Here is a 19,819-nt window from a genome sequence, read left to right as displayed (position 1 = left end):
CCTCTCTGCTCATTGTTACAGATTCAGTGCCTGGTCTCCTACTAATTATTTTCTCCTCTCCAGATTCCCTCTCTCCCTGTCCTTAAAGTGGTGGCTCAGGCTGTGGGTCAATCCCACTCCTTCACTCTAATTCTACCAAATAATTCAGCTCACAACAGATGTTCTTTAATGGCTTTGTGGTAATTTTGAATGTTTGGAAAGAATCACCTTTTCTCAACTGTGACACAAGCTGTGCCTGAGTTACATTAAATAGACTCATTCACTCAGTAAGTGATCAGATCTCACTGAACTATGACACAAGCTGTGTCTATCTGAGTTACATTGACACAGACTCAATCACTCAGTAAGTGATCAGATCTCACTGAACTATGACACAAGCTGTGTCTTTCTGAGTTACATTGAAACAGACTCAATCACTCAGTAAGTGATCAGATCTCACTGAACTATGACACAAGCTGTGTCTATCCGAGTTATATTTATACAGACTCACTCACTCAGTAAGTGAACAGTTCTCACTGAACTACAACAACAACTACAACAACTTAAATTTATATCGAGCTTCTAACATAATAAATTGTCCCAAGGAGTTTCACAGGGGCAGAGGGATATATTAAGTCAGATGACCAAAGGCTTGGCCAAAGAGGTCGGTTATAAGGAGTGTCTGTAAGGAGGAAAGTGAATGAGGAAGGTGGAGAGGTTTAGGGTGGAAATTCCACAGCTTAGGGTCCAGGCAGCTGAAGGCCCGGCCACCAATGGTGGAGTGATTAAAACTGGGGATGAAGGACATCCGGTAATTGTGATCCGTGTATGTGGGCCCCATAGCCCAGGCTCAAGGCCCAAATCTGAACTTTGGGACATAGTTTGACCATCCCTGGTCTCAGAGAAAAACACAGCAGGTCAAACATCGTTAGAAAGTGATAAGTTAGTGGTCACTGTTTCAGGTGGGACTCTTTCAGAATGAACACTTCCCACCACCAGCACCAACCCCCCTCCCCCATCCCCCTCCCTGTGAACTGAACATTCCTTCACCCACTCATCCACCCATTGCCCATCCACCCAATGGCTCCCAGCCTGGATTGACATTCAGCATGAACCCAGTGAGAGGGTGAGCTGGCCCACGGGATGTCAGAATGGACAAGAGCTGGAAGTGGTTCCAATCAATGCGTTTTAAGTTTCATTGTTAAAAACGGTAAACTTAATATTTTGTTAAACCCCCATGTGCACACCCTTTGTGAATTACAATTTCTCACCCAGTCCTTTCCTCTGGCTTCAACATGGTGCATCCTGTGTGGGTTCAGCAGAGGTAGAGACAAGCTGCTCGGGAGATGGGACAGAGTGTCGGGAGATGGGGCAGAGTGTCGGGAGATGGGGCAGAGTGTCGGGAGATGGGGGCAGAGTGTCGGGAGACGGGGGCAGGGTGTCGGGAGACGGGGGCAGAGTGTCGGGAGATGTGGCAGAGTGTCGGGAGATGGGGGCAGAGTGTCGGGTGATGGGGGCAGTGTGTCAGGAGATGGGGCAGAGTGTCGGGAGATGGGGCAGAGTGTCGGGAAATGAGGGCAGAGTGTCGGGAGATGAGGGCAGAGTGTCGGGAGATGGGGGCAGAGTGTCGGGAGATGGGGTAGAGTGTCGGGAGATGGGGTAGAGTGTCGGGAGATGGGGGCAGAGTGTCGGGAGATGAGGGCAGAGTGTCGGGAGATGGGGCAGAGTGTCGGGAGATGGGGCAGAGTGTCGGGAGATGGGGGCAGAGTGTCGGGAGATGGGACATATACTGGACATGTTTCTCATCTTCATAATTCACAACACTAGTCCTGATGTTCATGAGCTGCCTCACTTTCTTTCCCAATAATTCCATTTGCTGATCTATCAGTAATGGACTTGCTGCCATCTCGAACAAAACTGTTTTCACCACTAAGGCTCCGCTGGTATTTAATAGTCTTCATTACATCATCACACTGGGACTGGATGACATCATCGCACTGGGACTGGATGACATCATAAGAGTCCATTGTTTCTTAATGACCCACATCAATAACAAGAGGAAATATTAATAAACCTGAGCACATTATCTAGGCTGACACTCCAGGGTGACACTGAGGGACTGCTGCACTGTCAGAGACAGCATCCTTCACATGGAACTTGTGGAGGCTCTGGTCACAATCTTCCAATCCTCCTTATATAGTAGTGGTGTCAAAGGACTGACATATTGTAAATGTTACACCCCTGTTCAAAAACACAGCAATTCCAGGACAATCAGCTTCACATCAGTGGTAGGGAAAGGCTGGAGACAATAATCCGGGACAAAATCAATTGGCATTTGGAAAAGTATTGGTTATTTCCAGCATTTTCTGTTTTTAACACTGATACTTCCCTGGATCCCAAGGCTCTCTGGGAGGTGTGGGGAGCTGGGACGTATCCATGATAGTAACCAAAGGTCTGAGAACTGAAAGAATCTAGGGTTAGAGAGGAGACCAGATCCAAAAATGGAGCAGTTGGCAACAGGAAATCAATCAGTCTCCTCTTATCCTGGAGAAATCAAGGACTCGACATTCTGAGAGTTTGAAACAAAACTGATTTATTTAACAGACATCAAGATATTAAACTTCAGCCCAGTTACAGGGATTATTAACATCAATAGAAACAAACCACGACTATTAGAATGAACATGGTTCAGTTCTGGATGTGATTAACAGCAGCAATAACAGTAGAATCCAACCCCTGCTGTCACTTGTGAACTCACTGCTGTCTGAGCAGGTGGGATGACCAAGTGAATCCCTTCCTACATTCGGAGAAGGTGAACAGCATCTTCCCAGTGTGAACTCGCTAGTGTGTCAACAGGTTGGACAAATGAGTGAACCCTTTTCCACACTCGGAGAAGGTGAACGCTCTCTCTCCAATGTGAATTCACTGGCGTACACTGAGGTGGAATGAAGGCTGAATCTCTTTACACAGGAAGTACAGCAGAATGGCCTCTCCTTGTGTGAATTCGCTGGTGTTTCAGCAGGGTGGATAACAGAGTGAATCCCTTCCCACACTGGGAGCAGGTGAATGGTCTCCAGTGTGAACTCACTGGTGTCTCAGCAGGTGGGATAACTGAGTGAATCCCTTCCCACACTGGGAGCAGGTGAATGGTCTCTCCCCAGTGTGAACTCGCTGGTGTCTCAGCAGGTTGGATGACTTAGCGAATCCCTTCCCACACTCGGAGCAGGTGAAAGGCCTCTCTCCAGTGTGAATTCGCTGGTGCACTTTGAGGTTCAATGAAGTCCTGAATCTCTTTCCACATGAAGTACAAATGAATGGCCTGTCCTCAGTGTGAATTCGCTGGTGTTTCAGCAGGTTAGAGGACCCAGGGAATCCTTTCCCACATACCGTGCAATTGAATGGTCTCTCTCCAGTGTGAACTCGCTGGTGTGTCAGCAGGCTTGATGACCAAGTGAATCCCTTCCCACACTCGGAGCAGGTGAATGGTCTTTCCCCTGTGTGAATTCGCTGGTGTGTGTGCAGGTTTGATGACTGAGTGAATTCCTTCCCACACTGGGAGCAGGTGAAAGGCCTCTCTCCAGTGTGAATTTGCTGGTGTAATTTGAGGTTCAATGAAGTCCTGAATCTCTTTTCACAGGAAGTACAACTGAATGGCCTCTCCTCAGTGTGAATTCGCTGGTGCTTACGCAGGTTAGAGGACCCAGTGAATCCTTTCCCACATAGCGTGCAGTTGAATGGTCTCTCTCCAATGTGAACTCGCTGGTGTGTCAGCAAGTGGGATAACTGAGTGAATTCCTTCCCACACTCAGAGCAGGTGAACGGCCGCTCCCCAGTGTGACTGCGTCGATGGATTTCCAGTTTGGATGGACAATTGAATCCTTTCCCACAGTCCTTACATTTCCACGGTTTCTCCATGGTCCAGGTGTCTCTGTGTCTCTCTAAGTTTGATGATCAGTTGAAGCCTCGTCCACACAGAGAACACGTGTACAGTTTCTCCCCAATGTGAATGGTGTGATGTTATTTCAGACTGTGTAACTAGTTAAAGCTCTTTCCACAGTCAATTCACTGGAACACTCTCACTCGGGTGTGTGTGTCTCGGTGCTTTTCCAGTCACACTGATGTTTGAAATTTTTCCCTACAGACAGAACAGACAAATGTTTCTCCGTCCACATTCAAAGGTGATGATATTCAGGTCCTGATGAATCGAGTGACTGTGTCAGATCTTGATGTGATGTTTGGTTTGAGTTTCCTGCCTGAAAATCCTCCCCTTCTAATTATCTGTAAAAGGAGTTTACAATAGCCATCACTGTAAGAACAGGATAGAAATTCAGAACAGACAATTCTATGGAACATTTTTTCCTCTCTTGTTCCCCCAAAGCTGCAAATCCCCGTCCCACACACTCTCCCTCCTCCCTGTGCTGAAATCCAGACAGAGTTTTGGACAACTCTTTCTGTATCTTTTTAACAAATTTCTATAATTGGAGTTGACAATATGTCTGATCATTCACTTCAGTGATTACTCATGACAAAACATTAATCTGAAACCCCCAGACCGACCATACAGAATAGCAGATCTTAACCTTGTGTCCAAAACTTACTGTGTGGAGATTTAATGAGCGATTATGAAGGTGGTTTCTCCCAACGTCCCAGAGTTTCCTTCCTTCCTTCTCTCCCTCTCTAACTGAGTTAAACCTGGGATCAGTCTCATGGCCCATTCTGGTTCCTGCTTCTCTTCCTGACGACTAATTAACTCCACTTAAATACTGAGAAGTCTGAAGATACTGTTTTCAGTCCCTGCTCCAATCTCCATTTCCCAGACACCAACTCCATCCCTCTCCCTGGGAACAGTGTGAGATTAATCCAGTCTGTTCACAACCTCGGTGTTACATTTGATCTCGAAATGGGCTGCTGACCTCATGTCTGTGCCATCACTAAGATCGCCTGTTTCCACCTCCGTAATATCACCCGACCTCACCCCTGTCTCAGGAGTGTCTCATCTGCTGCTGAAACCCTTATCACTGCCATGTTTACCTCCAGACTGGACCATTCCAACACACACCTGGCTGGACTCCCACATTCTACCCTCTGTAACCTTGAAGACATCCATATTTCTGCTGTCTGTGTCTTCACTCACAGCTAGGCTGGTTCCCCGACCTTCCTTGGCTCCCGTTCAAGCAGCAACTTGATATTAAAATTCTCATCCTTGTTTTCAAATCCCCCAATGGCCTCCTCTCTGTGGCTCCTGCAGACCCACAACCCTCTATGATATCTGCACTGCTCTAATTCTAGCATTCCCTGTTTTAAATGTTCCACCATGAGTGTCCGTGCCTTCAGTTCCCGCGACCCCAAGCTCTGAGATTCTCTCCCTCTGTCTACCACACTTTCCCCCTTTAAGACAATTGAGTATTAATAAAAAAAAGACATTCTGTTAAAACATTTTATCTTGTACTCATCAGGATAGAGGGAAGAACACCAAATTTCAAAAATTATCAGTCAGGCTAGTAATGTGGCTCACTTACACTTGCTAGAAGCTACGTATGTTCATCCACAGGGACCTGTCCTCTGCAGGCAGAAGGAACAAGTCCAGGCACGGGGTCTTTTGTGGAATTAAACAAAAGCAGAGGGGATTACAGCTCCTGGCTGTATTGTCCATGGCAACAACCAATCAGAGCCAACGGGCCAACCAATCAGCACCCTTTTCTCGTGCAGTATAAACTGTGGTTCCCTTTGAAATTTGGGATTCTTGCGTCTGTCCTGGTGAGTGCAACAGGAAAAGCTTTGACAGCTTGTCTCTTTTTTCGTTAATAATCAAATTCTGTACAAACAAGTGACTATTTAAGTAAAAACAAAAAGCTCTTTTTAACACCTCTTTAACCCTTTTGTCTCTGACATCTTTTGATTATCTGCTCACACCACACCCTCAATGTGTCTCTTCCCCCCCACCCACCTTAAACCAATTTATATTTCTCCCTTGTTGAAACTATGCTTCAGTTCTGCTGAAGGGCCATGAGGGCTCGAAACGTTGACTGATTTCTTCTCCACCGATGCTGCCAGACTTGCTGAGTTTTTCCAGGTAATTCTGTTTTTATTTTGTTTTGACTATTTAAGTATTTTGGTCACCTCCTTCTGTGTCTGAATGTTATACTTTATTTTATAATTTCCCTGTGAAGCTCAATGGGATGATTTATGATATTAATAGAAGTTGTTGTTCTTTCTGATTTACCCTGGTCTCCTGTTTTACAACAACCCATTGATTTCACCAAACTCTATCTCTGATTTATTGTCCTTCCTACGGGTCATTCATCCGGGCCTGCAGCCTCTGTAAAGATCGCGACCACGCATGCTCCCTGTTGGACATTGCCCCCTATAAAGATGGTGACCGCACATGCGCTCTGCTGCTTCTTGCCCCCTATAAAGATGGTGGCCGCACACACGCACTGCTGCTCGTTGCACCCTATAAAGATGGTGACCGCACATGCGCTCTGCTGCTCCTTGGCCCCTATAAAGTTGGCGGCCGTCAACTCGGGCCTACTTCCGGAGAAATGGCCTAATCTGTGGTTGGAAGGATGGTTCCTTATTGAGGGTTTAGGACAGAGACGGTGAATTCATAAAGCCTCCCAACTCACCCGCCAGCCCTATCTATGCTCACGGGTTTTTTTCCAGCTCTCAGTCCGCACTCGGGCTTTGTAAATCCCGCATTTTAAATCCGCTCGCTCCAGCTCTCTTCACGCCCGATTTCACGCTCTGCACATGCGCCAACTCACAATGATTGACGGCAGCTCCGGACCAATAGGGACAGGGGGCGGGCCTGGAAGACCAGCGGGAGTGGCTGTTCCTCCGGCCAATCGGAGTGAATGAGTCCGTGGCCGGGCTTGAATTGGAGCATGCGCAGCGCGGGTGGGGATCGGGATGAAGGCGGTCGGGTGAAAGTCCAGCGGGTGAGAAAGGGCCGAGTGCAGGAGAGGGATGGAGCCGGAGGGTGGACTGGGAGGATTCACAAACACCCGGTGTAGGACTCCAAACCCGGATTACAAACTCCCGGAGCCCAGTTTACACCCAGTGTTTGGAAACTCCTTTTACAGGGGGTTAGAAGGGGAGGATTTACACACAGCAAACTCCAACCCAGAGAAATGTTTGTCTCTTAATTTCTATCCTGGACTGACAGGGATGGATTTTTTATAATCTCCTTTGTACAGGGTTTTCAATGGGACGGATTTGGAGACGGGGAAACTCAAACCAAACATCACATCAAAATCTAACAGAGTCACTCGAGTCATCAAGTCCTGAATATCATCGGACTTTGATTGTGGAAGGAAAAAGGTTTGTCTGTTCTGTTTGTGGGAAAAGCACCAACATTTTCAAAATCCTGGTTAGACTGCACCTGAACCACTGTCATAAAAATAAAAAATGCTGGAAGTACTCAGCAGACCTGGCAGCATCTGTGGAGAGAAACAGAGTTAATGTTTCGAGTCAACATGACCTTTCATCAGGACAGGAATACTGTGTTCAGTTCCGGGCATCACACTTTAGGAAGGATAGACTATATTGGCCTTAGTGGGAGAGCAGTGCAGATGTACCTGAATAACAACTGGACTCCAAGGGTTAAATTATGAGGAGTGGTCAAACAAATGCATCAGAGTAATTACAGCACAGAAAGAGGCCATTCAGCCCATTGAGTCAATGCCAGCTCTCTGTAGAGCTGTCCAGTCTGTCTCATTGCCCCGCTGTGTCTTCAACCCCCTGCATGTTTATTTCTCTTAAATGCTGGTCCAATTTAATTTTAAAGCATTTATCATGTCTGCTTCCAGCCCCCTCGTAGGCAGTGAGTTCTGGGTTATTACCACTTGTTGTGTAAAATATTCCTCCCTGCATTTGTCCTGTATCTATTGCCCATAACCTTCAATCTGTGTCCCCCTAATCCTTGTACCATCACCAGATGGAAACAACATTTTCTTTGTCCACCTTATCTGAACCTGTCACAATCTTGTTCACCTCTATCCAATCTCCTCTCAACTCTGTAACTCCAAGAAGAACAACTTCAGCTTCTCCAATCTCACTTTGGAACCGAATTCCCTTTTTCCTGGAACCATTCTGGTAAATCTCCTCCGCATCCTCTCAAGGACCCTCACCCCTTTCCTAAAGTGTGGCGACCTGAACTGGATGCAATACTCCTGTTGTGACCTAACCAGAGCTTTATAACGGGTCAGCTTATTTTCCCTGCGTTTATACACATTAAATCTGCTTATGAAGCCCACGATCTCATATATTTTGCGATCTGCTCTCTCAATATGTCCTTTCGCCTTCAAATGTGTATGCACATCAACCCCCAGGTCCCCCAGTCCCTACACACCCTTTTGGACTGTACCATTGAGTACCCTATTCATTCTGCCAATATTCATCATCTCACGGTGAGGTTTGTATTCCCTGGAATTTAGAAGATTGAGGAGGATTTTCTCGAAGTTTTCATGATATAAATTGGAAATGGTGTGGTAGATAGACGGGAACTATTTCCATTGGTTGGGGAATCCAGGACTGAGCAACATAGTCTAAAAATTAGAGCCAGAACTTTCAGGAGTGAGATTAGGAAAATCTTCTCCAGGTAAAGTTGGGAGAAGTTTGAAATTCTCTTCCTCAATTAGCAGTTCATGCTTGATCAATGTTCAGTTTCAATCTGGTATTGATAGATCCTTCCTAACACAAGGTATAAATCAAGGGACAGGAGACAAAGGGTCACAGATCAGCCGTGATCTGATTGCACAGTGGGACAGACTCGACGGGCTAAATGGCCAACTCCTAGAATCATTGAAACTGAGAGCACAGAAGGAGGCCATTCAACCCTTTGTGCTTGTGCTGACTCTTTGAAAGAGCAGTTGTGTTTTGTCCCAAATACCCACTTTCTGTTTGTCACCCTGTAAGTTCCTCTATCCCAAATCCCTGTCAACTCCCTTTTAAAATTCCTGATAGAATCAGGTTCCAGCACCTTTTCAGGTAGAATGTTCCAGATCCTGAGAACTCTCTGTTGGTGTAGAAACTGCTGAACTCGATGTTGAGTGTGGAAGATTATAAGTGGGAGTGGGGCGGAGAATTAAAATGACCAGTGACCGGAAGCTCAGGGTCAAGCTCACAGACTGAACGGAGGTTGTTCCATAAAGTGATCACCCAACCTGTGTTTGGTCTTCCCAATGTCGAGCAGATCACATCGTGAGCAGTGAATACAGTAACTAAACTGCAAGAAGTACAAATAAATCACTGTTTGGTTCCATCTTGCACAACCTTGAGAACAGCCTGAAGAGAGATCCTTGAAGAATAAAGGTTAAAATATAATTACATTGTCTATCTCAGAGTGTAATCCAAGAACAACACCTTGTATTTACAGGAAGGGTTGTGGGGCTGGAGGAGGTTACAGAGATACTGAGGATCCGGTTGACATTGTCTATCTCACCGGTGTCAAATTCATTTTCCATGGTGGCTCTGATCCAATATCCTGACACTGGCTGAGGGCAACATTCAGCAGAATTTATAAAAATGGAACTAGATACAAATGAACTATATCAGTATTTACGGACACCTCGGTTTTATTTATTGTTCCTGCTGCTCCCGATACCCGGCATCTCTTCGCTTGAATCATCACATCGACACTCGGGGCAAATGACTGGGCTGAGGCCTGTCTCAGATAAAAACACGAGGACCACTTGTCACCACAGAATCATAGAAATTGTAGCACAGAGGAGGCAATTCAGCCCATCATGTCTGTACTGGCTGAAAATGAGCAAACCAGTCTAATCCCGCTTCCCAGCTCTTGGTCCATAATCCTGTAGGTTACAGAACATCCAGTGTATATCCCAGTACTTCTTAAATCTGTGTATTTCTGCCTCCACCACCCTTTCAGTCAGTGAGTTCCAAGACCCACCACCCTCTGGATAAAAGCATTATTGAACTCCCCTCTAATCCTTCCACTAATTACTTTAAATCTCTATCCTCTTGGTTCTGACCTCTGTAAATGAAATGGGTCCTTCCTATCTGGGACCCTCACAATTTTTACACCTCAATTAAATCTCCCCTCTTCCTCCCCTGTCCCAAAGAAAACAACCCCAGCCTCTCCAACCTTTCCTCAGAGTTAAAATTCTCCAGTCCTGCCAACATCTAGGTAAATCTCTTCTGCGCCTGCTCCAGTGTGATCACATCTTTCCTGTAATGTGCTGACTACAACTGGATTCAGTACTCTAGCTGTGCTCTAACTAGTGTTTTTTTTATAGTTCTAGAATAACCGTGCTCTCACCTTCCATTAACTTCAATGTGATGGAAATCTAAGCGGCTGGAATCTTTCAGCATTTGAAAGATATTTACAAATGATTCGAGGGTTTCTTACAGTTGGGATCTTTCTCTGTTCTGTCCATTCGAAGTGTCAGATAACAGACTTTCTCCTGGGAATATCGAGCTGGTGTTTTGGGCCGTGATGTGTTTCCTTGTTCATCTTGTTGACTCTAAATGATGAATCTTGTGGATTCAGAGACCAGATAATCAAGCTCACAACAGATTGTCTCACGCTGACTTTATTAACAGCACCGCAGTAATACAGACAGGGTATACTTCCCCGATCCAGAGAACAGGGATAATGTTGGGGTAGACTCCTCGTTGTTCGAGTGCCCAAACTGTAAATGATTTAATCATTTCCTGTGGGTCCTCTCCTGACTGAAGAGTTCGGTGTGGGTTCGACATGGACGTCCACAGAACTGACCGTTCATATTGTTGTTGGTGGTGATTGGGTTAACTTCTGCCGCTGTGCCACCTCTGACCTTCCTCTGGGCACTTCGGATGTTGAGTTTGGTGTAGATGGTCCTCGAAACACACTGAACCAAACTTCAGTGCTTCCCACCATATATACACTCATAGAGCACAGAAGGCCATTCGGCCCATTGTGTCCACGCTGCTCACAAAGTTCTGACTACACTAATCCCATTATCCAGCGCTTGTCCCATAGCTCTGCAGGCTAAGGCAATGCAAGTGAATATTTAAATACTTCTAAAATGTTACAAGAGTCTCTGACTCAACCACCCTTTCAGGTAGTGAGTTCTAGACTCCCACCACCCTCTGGGTGAAAAAACAATTCTCCTGAACTCCCCTCTTAGCCTTCTACCTCTTACCTTAAATCTATGCCCCCCCCAGTTATTGACCCCACTACTAATGGAAAAAGTGCCTTCCTATCCACCCAACTATGCCTCTCATAATCTTATACACCTCTATCAGGTCCCCTTCGCTGCTTTTGGGAATACAACCCCAGCCTATCCAATATTTCCTCATAGCTCAGACACTCCAGCCTGGGCAGTATCTTGGTAAATCTCCTCTGCACCCTCTCCAGTGCTATCACATCCTTCCTATAATGTAGAGACCAGAACTCGGCCGGTTGACTGCAGTGTTTTCCGAGGAGAGGCGGTCTGCAATGCAGGAGTTTGTGAGGCTCTTTTTTAGGGTGTCCTTGTATCGGTTGTGCTGACCACCTTGATGTTGTTTGCCCTGAGACAGTTCCCCATGGAAGATCAGCTTGGGAATTCTGTGATTGTCCATGTGGGAAACATGGCCTGGCCATCGGAGCTGAATTTTCTGGAGGGTGGTCTCCAAGCTGTTGAACCCAGTGTGATGGAGAACCTCGTTATTTGTGATTTTTGTCCTGCCATCTAATTCTCAGGATGGACCTCGGGTGTCTTTGCTGGAAGTGTTCCAGAGCTTTGATGTGGCTCCAAGAGCAGACCCAGGATTCTGCTCCATACAGCAGGGTGGTCAGGACAATGGCCTGGTAAAGTTTGATTTTAGTTTTCAGTTTAATGCCATGCTGCTTCCAGACAGATAATACCCTGGTTTTAGACTAGACTGCACAGGAGTTCACGGGATATACAGCAGAGAACCAGGCCATTCAGCCCAATCAGTCCATGCTGGTGTTTACGCTCCACTCGAGCCTCCTCCCATTTTTTCTCATCTAAATCTACCAATGTAATCATCTTTTCCCTTCTTTCTCATAGAGCTATCCATTTTCCCCTGAAATGCACCTATTTTATTCACTTCCTGATGCAAATTCTATGCAATTCACCCCTGTCCCGAGAGGATGGATCTTAGTCCCGGTGGGCTAGTGGAAGGGAGGGAAGCAGCAGAGGCAGCTGATCAGATTGTCTCAATCTTAGTGACAAAGAAGCTCCATGAGCTCCTCACACTTGTTGTTGGAGGTGAGGATGGAGGTGACAGGGGAGAGGCAGAGACCTTCAAAAGGAACTAACTTGTGTTAAAGGTACTAAAAAGACTCAATACACTGTATTTAACACACAGCACTTCAATAGTACAAATGGCCCCCTATAACTGGGCTGGGGTTTATGAAGATCAACAGAAACTGACCCCAATGAACATAGTTCAGTCCTGGATGTGATTATCAGCAAATCCCAATCACTGTAGTTACTTGTGAACGTGTTGGTGCCTCAGCAGGTTGAATGATCGAGTGAATCCCTTCCCACACTCCGTACAGGTGAACGGTCTCTCCCCAGGGTGAATTCTCTGGTGTACCGTAAGGTCAGATGACCATCTGAACCCAGTCTCACAGTGAGAGCACCTGAATGGTCTCTCGTCAGTGTGAACATGTTGATGGGACATCAGGTTCCCGGAACTTTTGAAGCACTTCCCGCAGTCTGGGCATTTAAAAGTTTTCTCCCCAGTGTGAACCCGCTGGTGTTTCAGCAGGATGGATGGATCAATGAATCCCATACCACACTCGGAGCAGGTGAATGGCCTCTCCCCAGGGTGAATTCGCTGGTGTCTCAGCAGGCTGGATAACTGAGTGAATCTCTTCCTACACTCAGAGCAGTTGAATAGCCTCTCCCCAGTGTGAATTTACTGATGTGTCAGGAGGTGGTGTAACTGAGTGAATCCCTTCCAACACTCAGCAGTTGAACGGCTTCTCCCCAGTGTGAATTCGCTGATGTGTCAGGAGGTGGTGTAACTGAGCGAATCCCTTCCACACTCGGAGCAGGTGAACGGTCTCTCCTCAGTGTGACTGCGTCGATGAGTTTCCAGGTCAGATGGGTAAGTGAATCCCTTCCCACAGTCCCAACATTTCCACGGTTTCTTTTCGCTATGACTGCATTTATGTCCTGCCAGGCCAGGTGATCGGCTGAAGCCTCGTCCACACACAGAACACGTGTACGGTTTCTCCCCATTGTGAACGGTGCTTTTTCCTTTCATGTTCAAAATCCAAAGATATTCAGTTTACGATAAATTGGGCGGCGCAGTCAGCTCCTGATGTGATGTTTGGGTTTCAGTTTGCCGACTGCAAATCCTCCCCTTCTAATCCCCTGTGAAATTGATTTTAAACAGAAAAGAGAGTGAGAGAGAACCCACAAAAACACAAAGGCAGGTTGTGAAATTGAGCTGAATGAATCTGGTAATTTGTGGGGCCGGCACTAGGGATAAGTGACCATGAAAGCTGTTGGATATTTGAAAAAACCTCACTGGTTCGCTCATGGACTTCAGGAAGTGGAACCTGCCACCCAGTCTGGGTCTACACTGGCCTCTATGGAAAGACAGAGTGAGAGAGAGAGAGAGAGAGAAAGAGGTAGGTAGCGCAGGAGGCAAAGGAGATGGATTGTTTATATCTATAACATAAGCAGAACTTTGACAGAATCTTCCAATCCCTCAACCTCCACCCCCAGAAGGACCAGGGTAGCAAGTGTATGTGAGCATCATCGCCTCCAAGTTCCCCTCCAAGTCACACACCGTCCTGACTTGTCTGACGCACTCCCAGCCGGCCTCCCACTTTCAGCCTCCCTGTAACCTTGAGGTCATCCAAAACTCTGCTGCCCGTGTGCTTACTCACACCAAGTCTTGTTCACCTATCACCCATGTGCTCACTGACCTACAAAGGATCTAGGATAAGAAGCACCTTCATTTTAAAACTCTCATCCACTTTTTGAAATTCCATGTTGGTCTCGCTCCTCCCTATCGCTGTAATCCAGCCTCACAACCCTCTGAGATGTTTGTGCTCCTTTCGTTCTGACCTGCTGAGCGTTCTGTCAGTTTCCATGGCCCCAAGCTCTGGAATTTTCTCCCCAAACCTCTCTTCCTCTCTACTTCATTTTTCTCCTTTAAGACACTGCTTAAAACCTACCTCTTTGACCAAACATTTGGTCACCTGGCCTAATATCTCTTTATTTGTCTCAGTGTCAAACCTTGCTTTTAACATTTCTGTGAAATGCCTTGGAACATTGTCTTACATTAAAAGTGCCATATAAATACAAATTGTTGCTGTTGATTTGGACATTTATCACTGTTCCTTCATCATCGCTGGGTGAATAACCTGTAACTCCTTACCTAACAGCATTGTGGGATCATCTTCACCACATGGACTGCAGCGGTTCAAGAAGGTCAAACATCATCTTCTCCACAGGTAACTGGGGATCACAATAGATGCTGGTATCTGTGGAGAGAGGCAGAGTTAACATTTCAAGGTGTGCAGAATGATTTTTCTAAATTCATGTGGGCATCACTCAGGCCAGCATTCAGAGGGCAGTTAAGAGTCAACCACTGCTTGGTCTGGAGTCACATGTAGGCAAGACTAAGGACGGCAGATTTCCTTCCCTAAAGGGCACTAGTGAACCAGGTGGGTTTTTAGGACAATCATCATCGGTCATCATTAGACTTTTAATTCTAGATTTTTGTTATGGAATTGGAATTCCACCATCTGCCATGACGGGATTTGAATCCGTGTCCCCAGGATATTGCCCTGGGTCTCTGGATTACTCGTCCAGTGACAATACCATTACAGCATCGCCTCCTCCCTGAGAGTAAAAATGGTGCAGAATTTGATGGTCAATATAAGCTTAGAAGTGGAATAGAAATGGACTATAGGTCAGGAAAAGCAATTCCTGACTATGAAAGATACTGTGGGAAGATAAAGCTGGGAAGCCAGCAGCACATGGTCGGGGGGTGGACAGTGGTGGAAACTTCATTGAGACACAATCGACAGTAGTAACAGTAAAATACTAAACATAACTCAAATACATCCATTATTAGAGACAGAGGAAGTTAAAAAATGGTAGAGAAGTGATCAGGGAGGGCAGAGGTGAAACAGAGCAATGGATGAACATGGATTCAGATCCACAATAAAGGAGCAACACCAGCCCCAGAGCCATGGAGCGTCTCACAGATGCAGAGCATAGAACTAAAAGCTCTAAATTGTAGGTGGATGGTGAAAAACAGTCAACTCTGAAACAGTTTCAGTTTTCAACTTTAAACTCTCCTGCTGGATTCTGCAGCTGAAAAGATATCAGAAGCACTGAAGTCAGAGAAAAATCCCCCAGTTGAGGAAATACCCGGGGAGTGGGGTGATGTCACCGTGTAATTGTCAATGTGTGATGATGTCACTGTGTAATTGTCGATGTGTGATGATGTCACAGGCACGAATACAGAACATCTGGGTCTGTGCAAACCAGTGATCACCACACAATGAAGGATGTGAGGGTATAGAGGAAATTAACCAGAATGGTTCGAGAGGTGAGGGGTTTTATCTGTAAGATGAGGTTCGAGAAACTGGGGTTGTTCTCCTTGGAGTAAAGGAGATTGAGGGGAGATTTGATAGAGCTGTACAGGATTATGAAAGGTAGTTAAATAAAAACTGTTCCCATTAGTTGATTCTGAAAGGATTAAGGGACAGAGTTTTAAGATTTTGTGCAAGATCCACAAGGGGGATGCCAGGAAGAGATTTTTTTAACCCAGTGACTGGTAATGACCTGGAACTCAATGCTTACATTCAAAGGCTGGTGATATTCAGGCCCTGGTGAAACAAGTGACTTTCAGATTTTGACATGATGTTTGGTTTTGGTTTCTCATCTCCCTCAAGTTTGCCCTCCTCTTCTAACATCCTGTAAATAGAGTTCACAAAATCCATCAGTCAGTCCCGAACAGAAATTCAGAAAGGCCAAACGTTTCTCTTGGTTTGAGTTTGCTGTGTGTAAATCCTCCCCTTCTAGCCCCCTGGAAAAGGAGTTTCCAAAATCCATCCCTGTCAGTCCAGGATAGAAAAATCACAACATTCTCTCCTCCTGCTACCTGGACCAGGATGACCGCGCATGCGCCCTGCTGCACATTGCCCCCTATAAAGATGGCAGCCGTTACCCCGGGCCTGGCGAAGGGAGAAATCCAGATTTTTTCGGCCCGTTCTCTGCAAACACAAGACCAGTACCTTGCTATTTGGCGTCTTCGGCCTGCACTGTGTCTTTATGAAGCCTCCCTGCCCACTCCGCTGGCTCCATTCCTCCTCACACACCCACTAACTCTGTTAGTTTGCTCCACTCAACATTGTCTCACCCGCTGTGAGCAGCTTCAGTCACGGACCAGTACTGCGCATGCTCATTAAACAGACCGAAATGCGCATGCCCCAGCACACACCGCAATGCGCACGCGCAGGAAGCTGCTGAAGTGTGGAGAGGGCACATTCTGTCTCGCAGTGAAACCTGGGTCTCCGCTCCGCCATTGAAAAACTATGTTGTAGAACAGAAACCTATGTCCTGTAATCAGAATACGATGGGTGACATAGGGGCAAGATATAAAATTGTTGAATCAATTGATGCAGCGGCCAAATTGCTCAGGGCTCCACCACAATTCTCTCCTGGATATAATGATCCTCCAGTTACATCTGAACTCTTTGCAGTCCCAGTGAAGCTCAATGCAAACTGGAGGAACAGCACCTCATTTTCTGACGAGGCACTTTACAGCCTTTCGGACTGAATATTGAATTCAACAACTTTAGGTCTTGAATTCCCTCCTCCATCCCCACCCCCTTTCCGTTTCTTCCCCCTCCCTTTTGTTTTCTCCAATAATTTGCATAGATTTTTATTTTCCCACCTATTTCCATTATTTTTAAATCTATACCTTTTATGCCCTGTTAGTCTTATTTCACCCCACCCCCAATAGAGCTGTACCTTGTGTGTCCTGCCATCCATTCTAAATTAGCACATTCTTTTAGATAATATCACCACCTTCAACACCTCTTTGTTCTTTTGCCTCTGACATCTTTTGATTATCTGCTCCTATCACTGCTTGCTTGTCCCTATAACCACCCCCCCACCCACCCCCACTTCTCTCCCCCCACCCCCCACCTTAAACCAGCTTATATTTCACCCCTCTCCTAATTTTACTCAGTTCTGTTGAAGGGTCATGAGGACTCAAAACGTCAACATTGTTCTTCTCCGCCGATGCTGCCAGACCTGCTGAGTTTTACCAGGTCATTCTGTTTTTGTTTTGGATTTCCAGCATCCGCAGTTTTTTGTATTTATCTCAGCAGATGGGGTGAGCTCCTGACTTTTCCCCCTATACGTGGAACATTTAAACCGTGTCTTGCCAGTATAAATTCTCTGATTGTGGATCAAATCCTTTGAACTTTTAAAGTTGGAGTGTTAACGTGTAAGCTAACTGAATAAAGCCCTTTGCACACGAGAAGTATCTGAATGGTCTCCCACCAGCAAGACTGTGTTGCTGTGTCAGTAAATGGGATGAGAGTGAATTCCTTTCCAATTCCAGCTGGTAAATAACCTGTTTACAGTGTGAATTTACTTACACATTTTCAGCTCAGACATGATCTCCAAATCTACTGGTAATGGGTTCCACATTCTTAGCACTACATAAGAAAACGGAGCATGAGTAGGCCATTCGGCCCCTCAAGCCTGCTCCGCCATTTAATAAGATCATGGCTGATCTGATAGTCACCTGAAATCTGTACCCTACCTATCTCCGACAACCTGTCACCCCCTTGCTTGCCAAGAATATATCCACCGCTGCCTTAAAAATATTTAAAGACTCTGCTTCCAGAGCCATTTCAGGAAGAGTTCATAAGTTTCACGACCCATTGAGAGAAAAAAAATCGCCTCATCTCCGTTTTAAATGGGTGACCCTTTATTTTTAAACAGCGATCCCGAGTTCTAGATTCTCCCACAAGAGGTAACATCCTCTCCAAATCCGCCCTGTCAAGTACTGCTCAGGGTCTTATATGTTTCACTAATCAGGAAAAGAAAATCAAAGCACTGCACATGCTGGTTACCTGAAATAAAAACAGAAAATGCTGGAATTCTCAGCAGACCTTTTAGCGTCTGTGGAGAGAGAGACATCGTTTTCAATTCAGGCCTGTAGCCTTTCATTAGAACCGCACTGCATCTGAAATGTTAATTAAGCCTCTCAATCCAAAGATGCTGCCAGATGTGGTCAGGGAGCTCAAGAAGGAAATGAAAATCCCCTTTGAGAAATGGAATCCAATGAGAATGAAGGATGAACCAGAGACAGTCAAGGCACCTATCCCTTCTTTAAGACGCTGGAACATTGACTCTGATGTTATCAATGAAATTAGCTGATCTGAGACAGTGAAAGGATTCTCGTTACTGCACAGCAGGAATTCAAACCTAATATCGGCTTTCAGACGAGCAGAAAACGTGGTAACAGACAAGACAATTAAAGGCTCGAAGGGAAATGGCACCGGTTGTAGAAGAGCTGGTTCCCAGTGACATGGATGTGTCTAAAGTGGGTGGGATCAAACTGTTTCCATGTGTCCACAATGAACGTCTCACTCTTTATTTTGGAAGAGTAAAACTGATAGAGCGCGATAGCTATCTGGGTAGTGGCAATCTGAAGATTAGACTCACTGACACCCTGGTTAGGATACGTTATCAGTTAGGTTTGTGTAAGTGTCTGTGGCACAATTGGTCAGCGTGTTTGCCTGTTAACTGAAAGGTTGGTGATTCAAAACCACCCAGTGGTTGAAGATTTTTACTGTTTTTCCCCCACATCACCAATCATTGCCACACAGTCCCGGGCTGTCATTGGGTACTTGGGCTGCAAGATATCCCCAAACGGTGGCAGGTCTTTTGTTGTCCAGTGAGATCCCACAAAAACAGCTTCTTTTTAAAACTACGTTTTCTGTCAAATACAATAAGAAAAGATTTGGGCCCACTCTGTACCTTCATCTAACCCATTAGAAATCCATGAAATTGTTGGAATCAAACGAACCCATCAATTACTCAGTCTTCCACAGCTCCACAGTGAGTGAGACAGGGAAAAGCAGAAAAGCAGCAAAATTCTGACCCCGCTCTCTCCAATCACCCGCTGCCAGCAGAAAGCGGCGACTGCAGCTTCAATCATCGGGTTACTGCCCATCCCTGGGACGCAAGATACTCCAACCCAGGCCCAAACCTCCCAATACACCGAGCACAGGCTCAGGAAAACTCAGGTAGATTATATCACGCTCACTAAACCTCCGAGCAGCATTTACAGAATACCCGAGTGAGTGAGTCACAAATAAAAGTCAGATAAACTTTCTAATTCTTTTCACTGTAAAATTCCTTCATTTTTATCGAAAAGCTGACTGTTGTGAATCTGAAAATGAGCACCGTGGGATTAGTGTTACGAGTGACTTGTTTTCCATTGTTTGTCCGTCAGGTTTGCAATTCAATTTGTGTTGGATAATGAAGTGAACCTGGTTTCAAAATGAGGGCAGAAAGCAGGTAAATATTAAATGCAGGAGAAAATCCTGAGGAAAATGGATCACAGTATTTGGAAGGAGGTGCAGCTAAGAAGTGGAAGATGTGAATGATGTTATTGATGACTGAGAGGAATGCATGGTAGCCTTGGAGCTTTTGTAGGCCGATTACATTCCACACTTTAAAATTCCGACCAAGCTGAGGTATCAGGTGGAAAGCAACAGGTTTATCCATGTATGTTGGGATACGAGATAGTTTTTCACATTCCTGGCTAGCTCAGCCGGTAGAGCATGAGACTCTTAATCTCAGGGTCGTGTGTTCGAGCCCCACGTTGGGCG

General features: G+C 45.8%; 1 long non-coding RNA gene, 1 other non-coding gene and 1 pseudogene across 2 annotated transcripts; 1 reads left to right on the top strand and 2 right to left on the bottom strand.

The window, feature by feature from the left end:
• Positions 1-3,063: 3,063 nt before the first annotated feature.
• LOC144673926 (uncharacterized) lies at positions 3,064-13,065 on the bottom strand (annotated as a pseudogene).
• Positions 13,066-13,288: 223 nt separating this feature from the next.
• LOC144673924 (uncharacterized) lies at positions 13,289-15,958 on the bottom strand. Its single transcript, XR_013574448.1, has 3 exons — positions 15,765-15,958; positions 14,329-14,434; positions 13,289-13,313 (listed from the first exon to the last, which is right to left on the bottom strand). It is a non-coding gene; the product is annotated as an uncharacterized LOC144673924 (long non-coding RNA).
• Positions 15,959-19,746: 3,788 nt separating this feature from the next.
• Positions 19,747-19,819, top strand: trnak-cuu (transfer RNA lysine (anticodon CUU)). Its single transcript has one exon. It is a non-coding gene; the product is annotated as a tRNA-Lys (tRNA).

The sequence above is a fragment of the Cetorhinus maximus genome, unplaced genomic scaffold (assembly GCF_964194155.1).
Source record: "Cetorhinus maximus unplaced genomic scaffold, sCetMax3.hap1.1 HAP1_SCAFFOLD_514, whole genome shotgun sequence".
In the NCBI taxonomy this organism is placed as follows: domain Eukaryota; kingdom Metazoa; phylum Chordata; class Chondrichthyes; order Lamniformes; family Cetorhinidae; genus Cetorhinus; species Cetorhinus maximus.
Note: the sequence above shows the minus strand (reverse complement) of the source record. Positions and strands in the feature narration are given on the sequence as shown.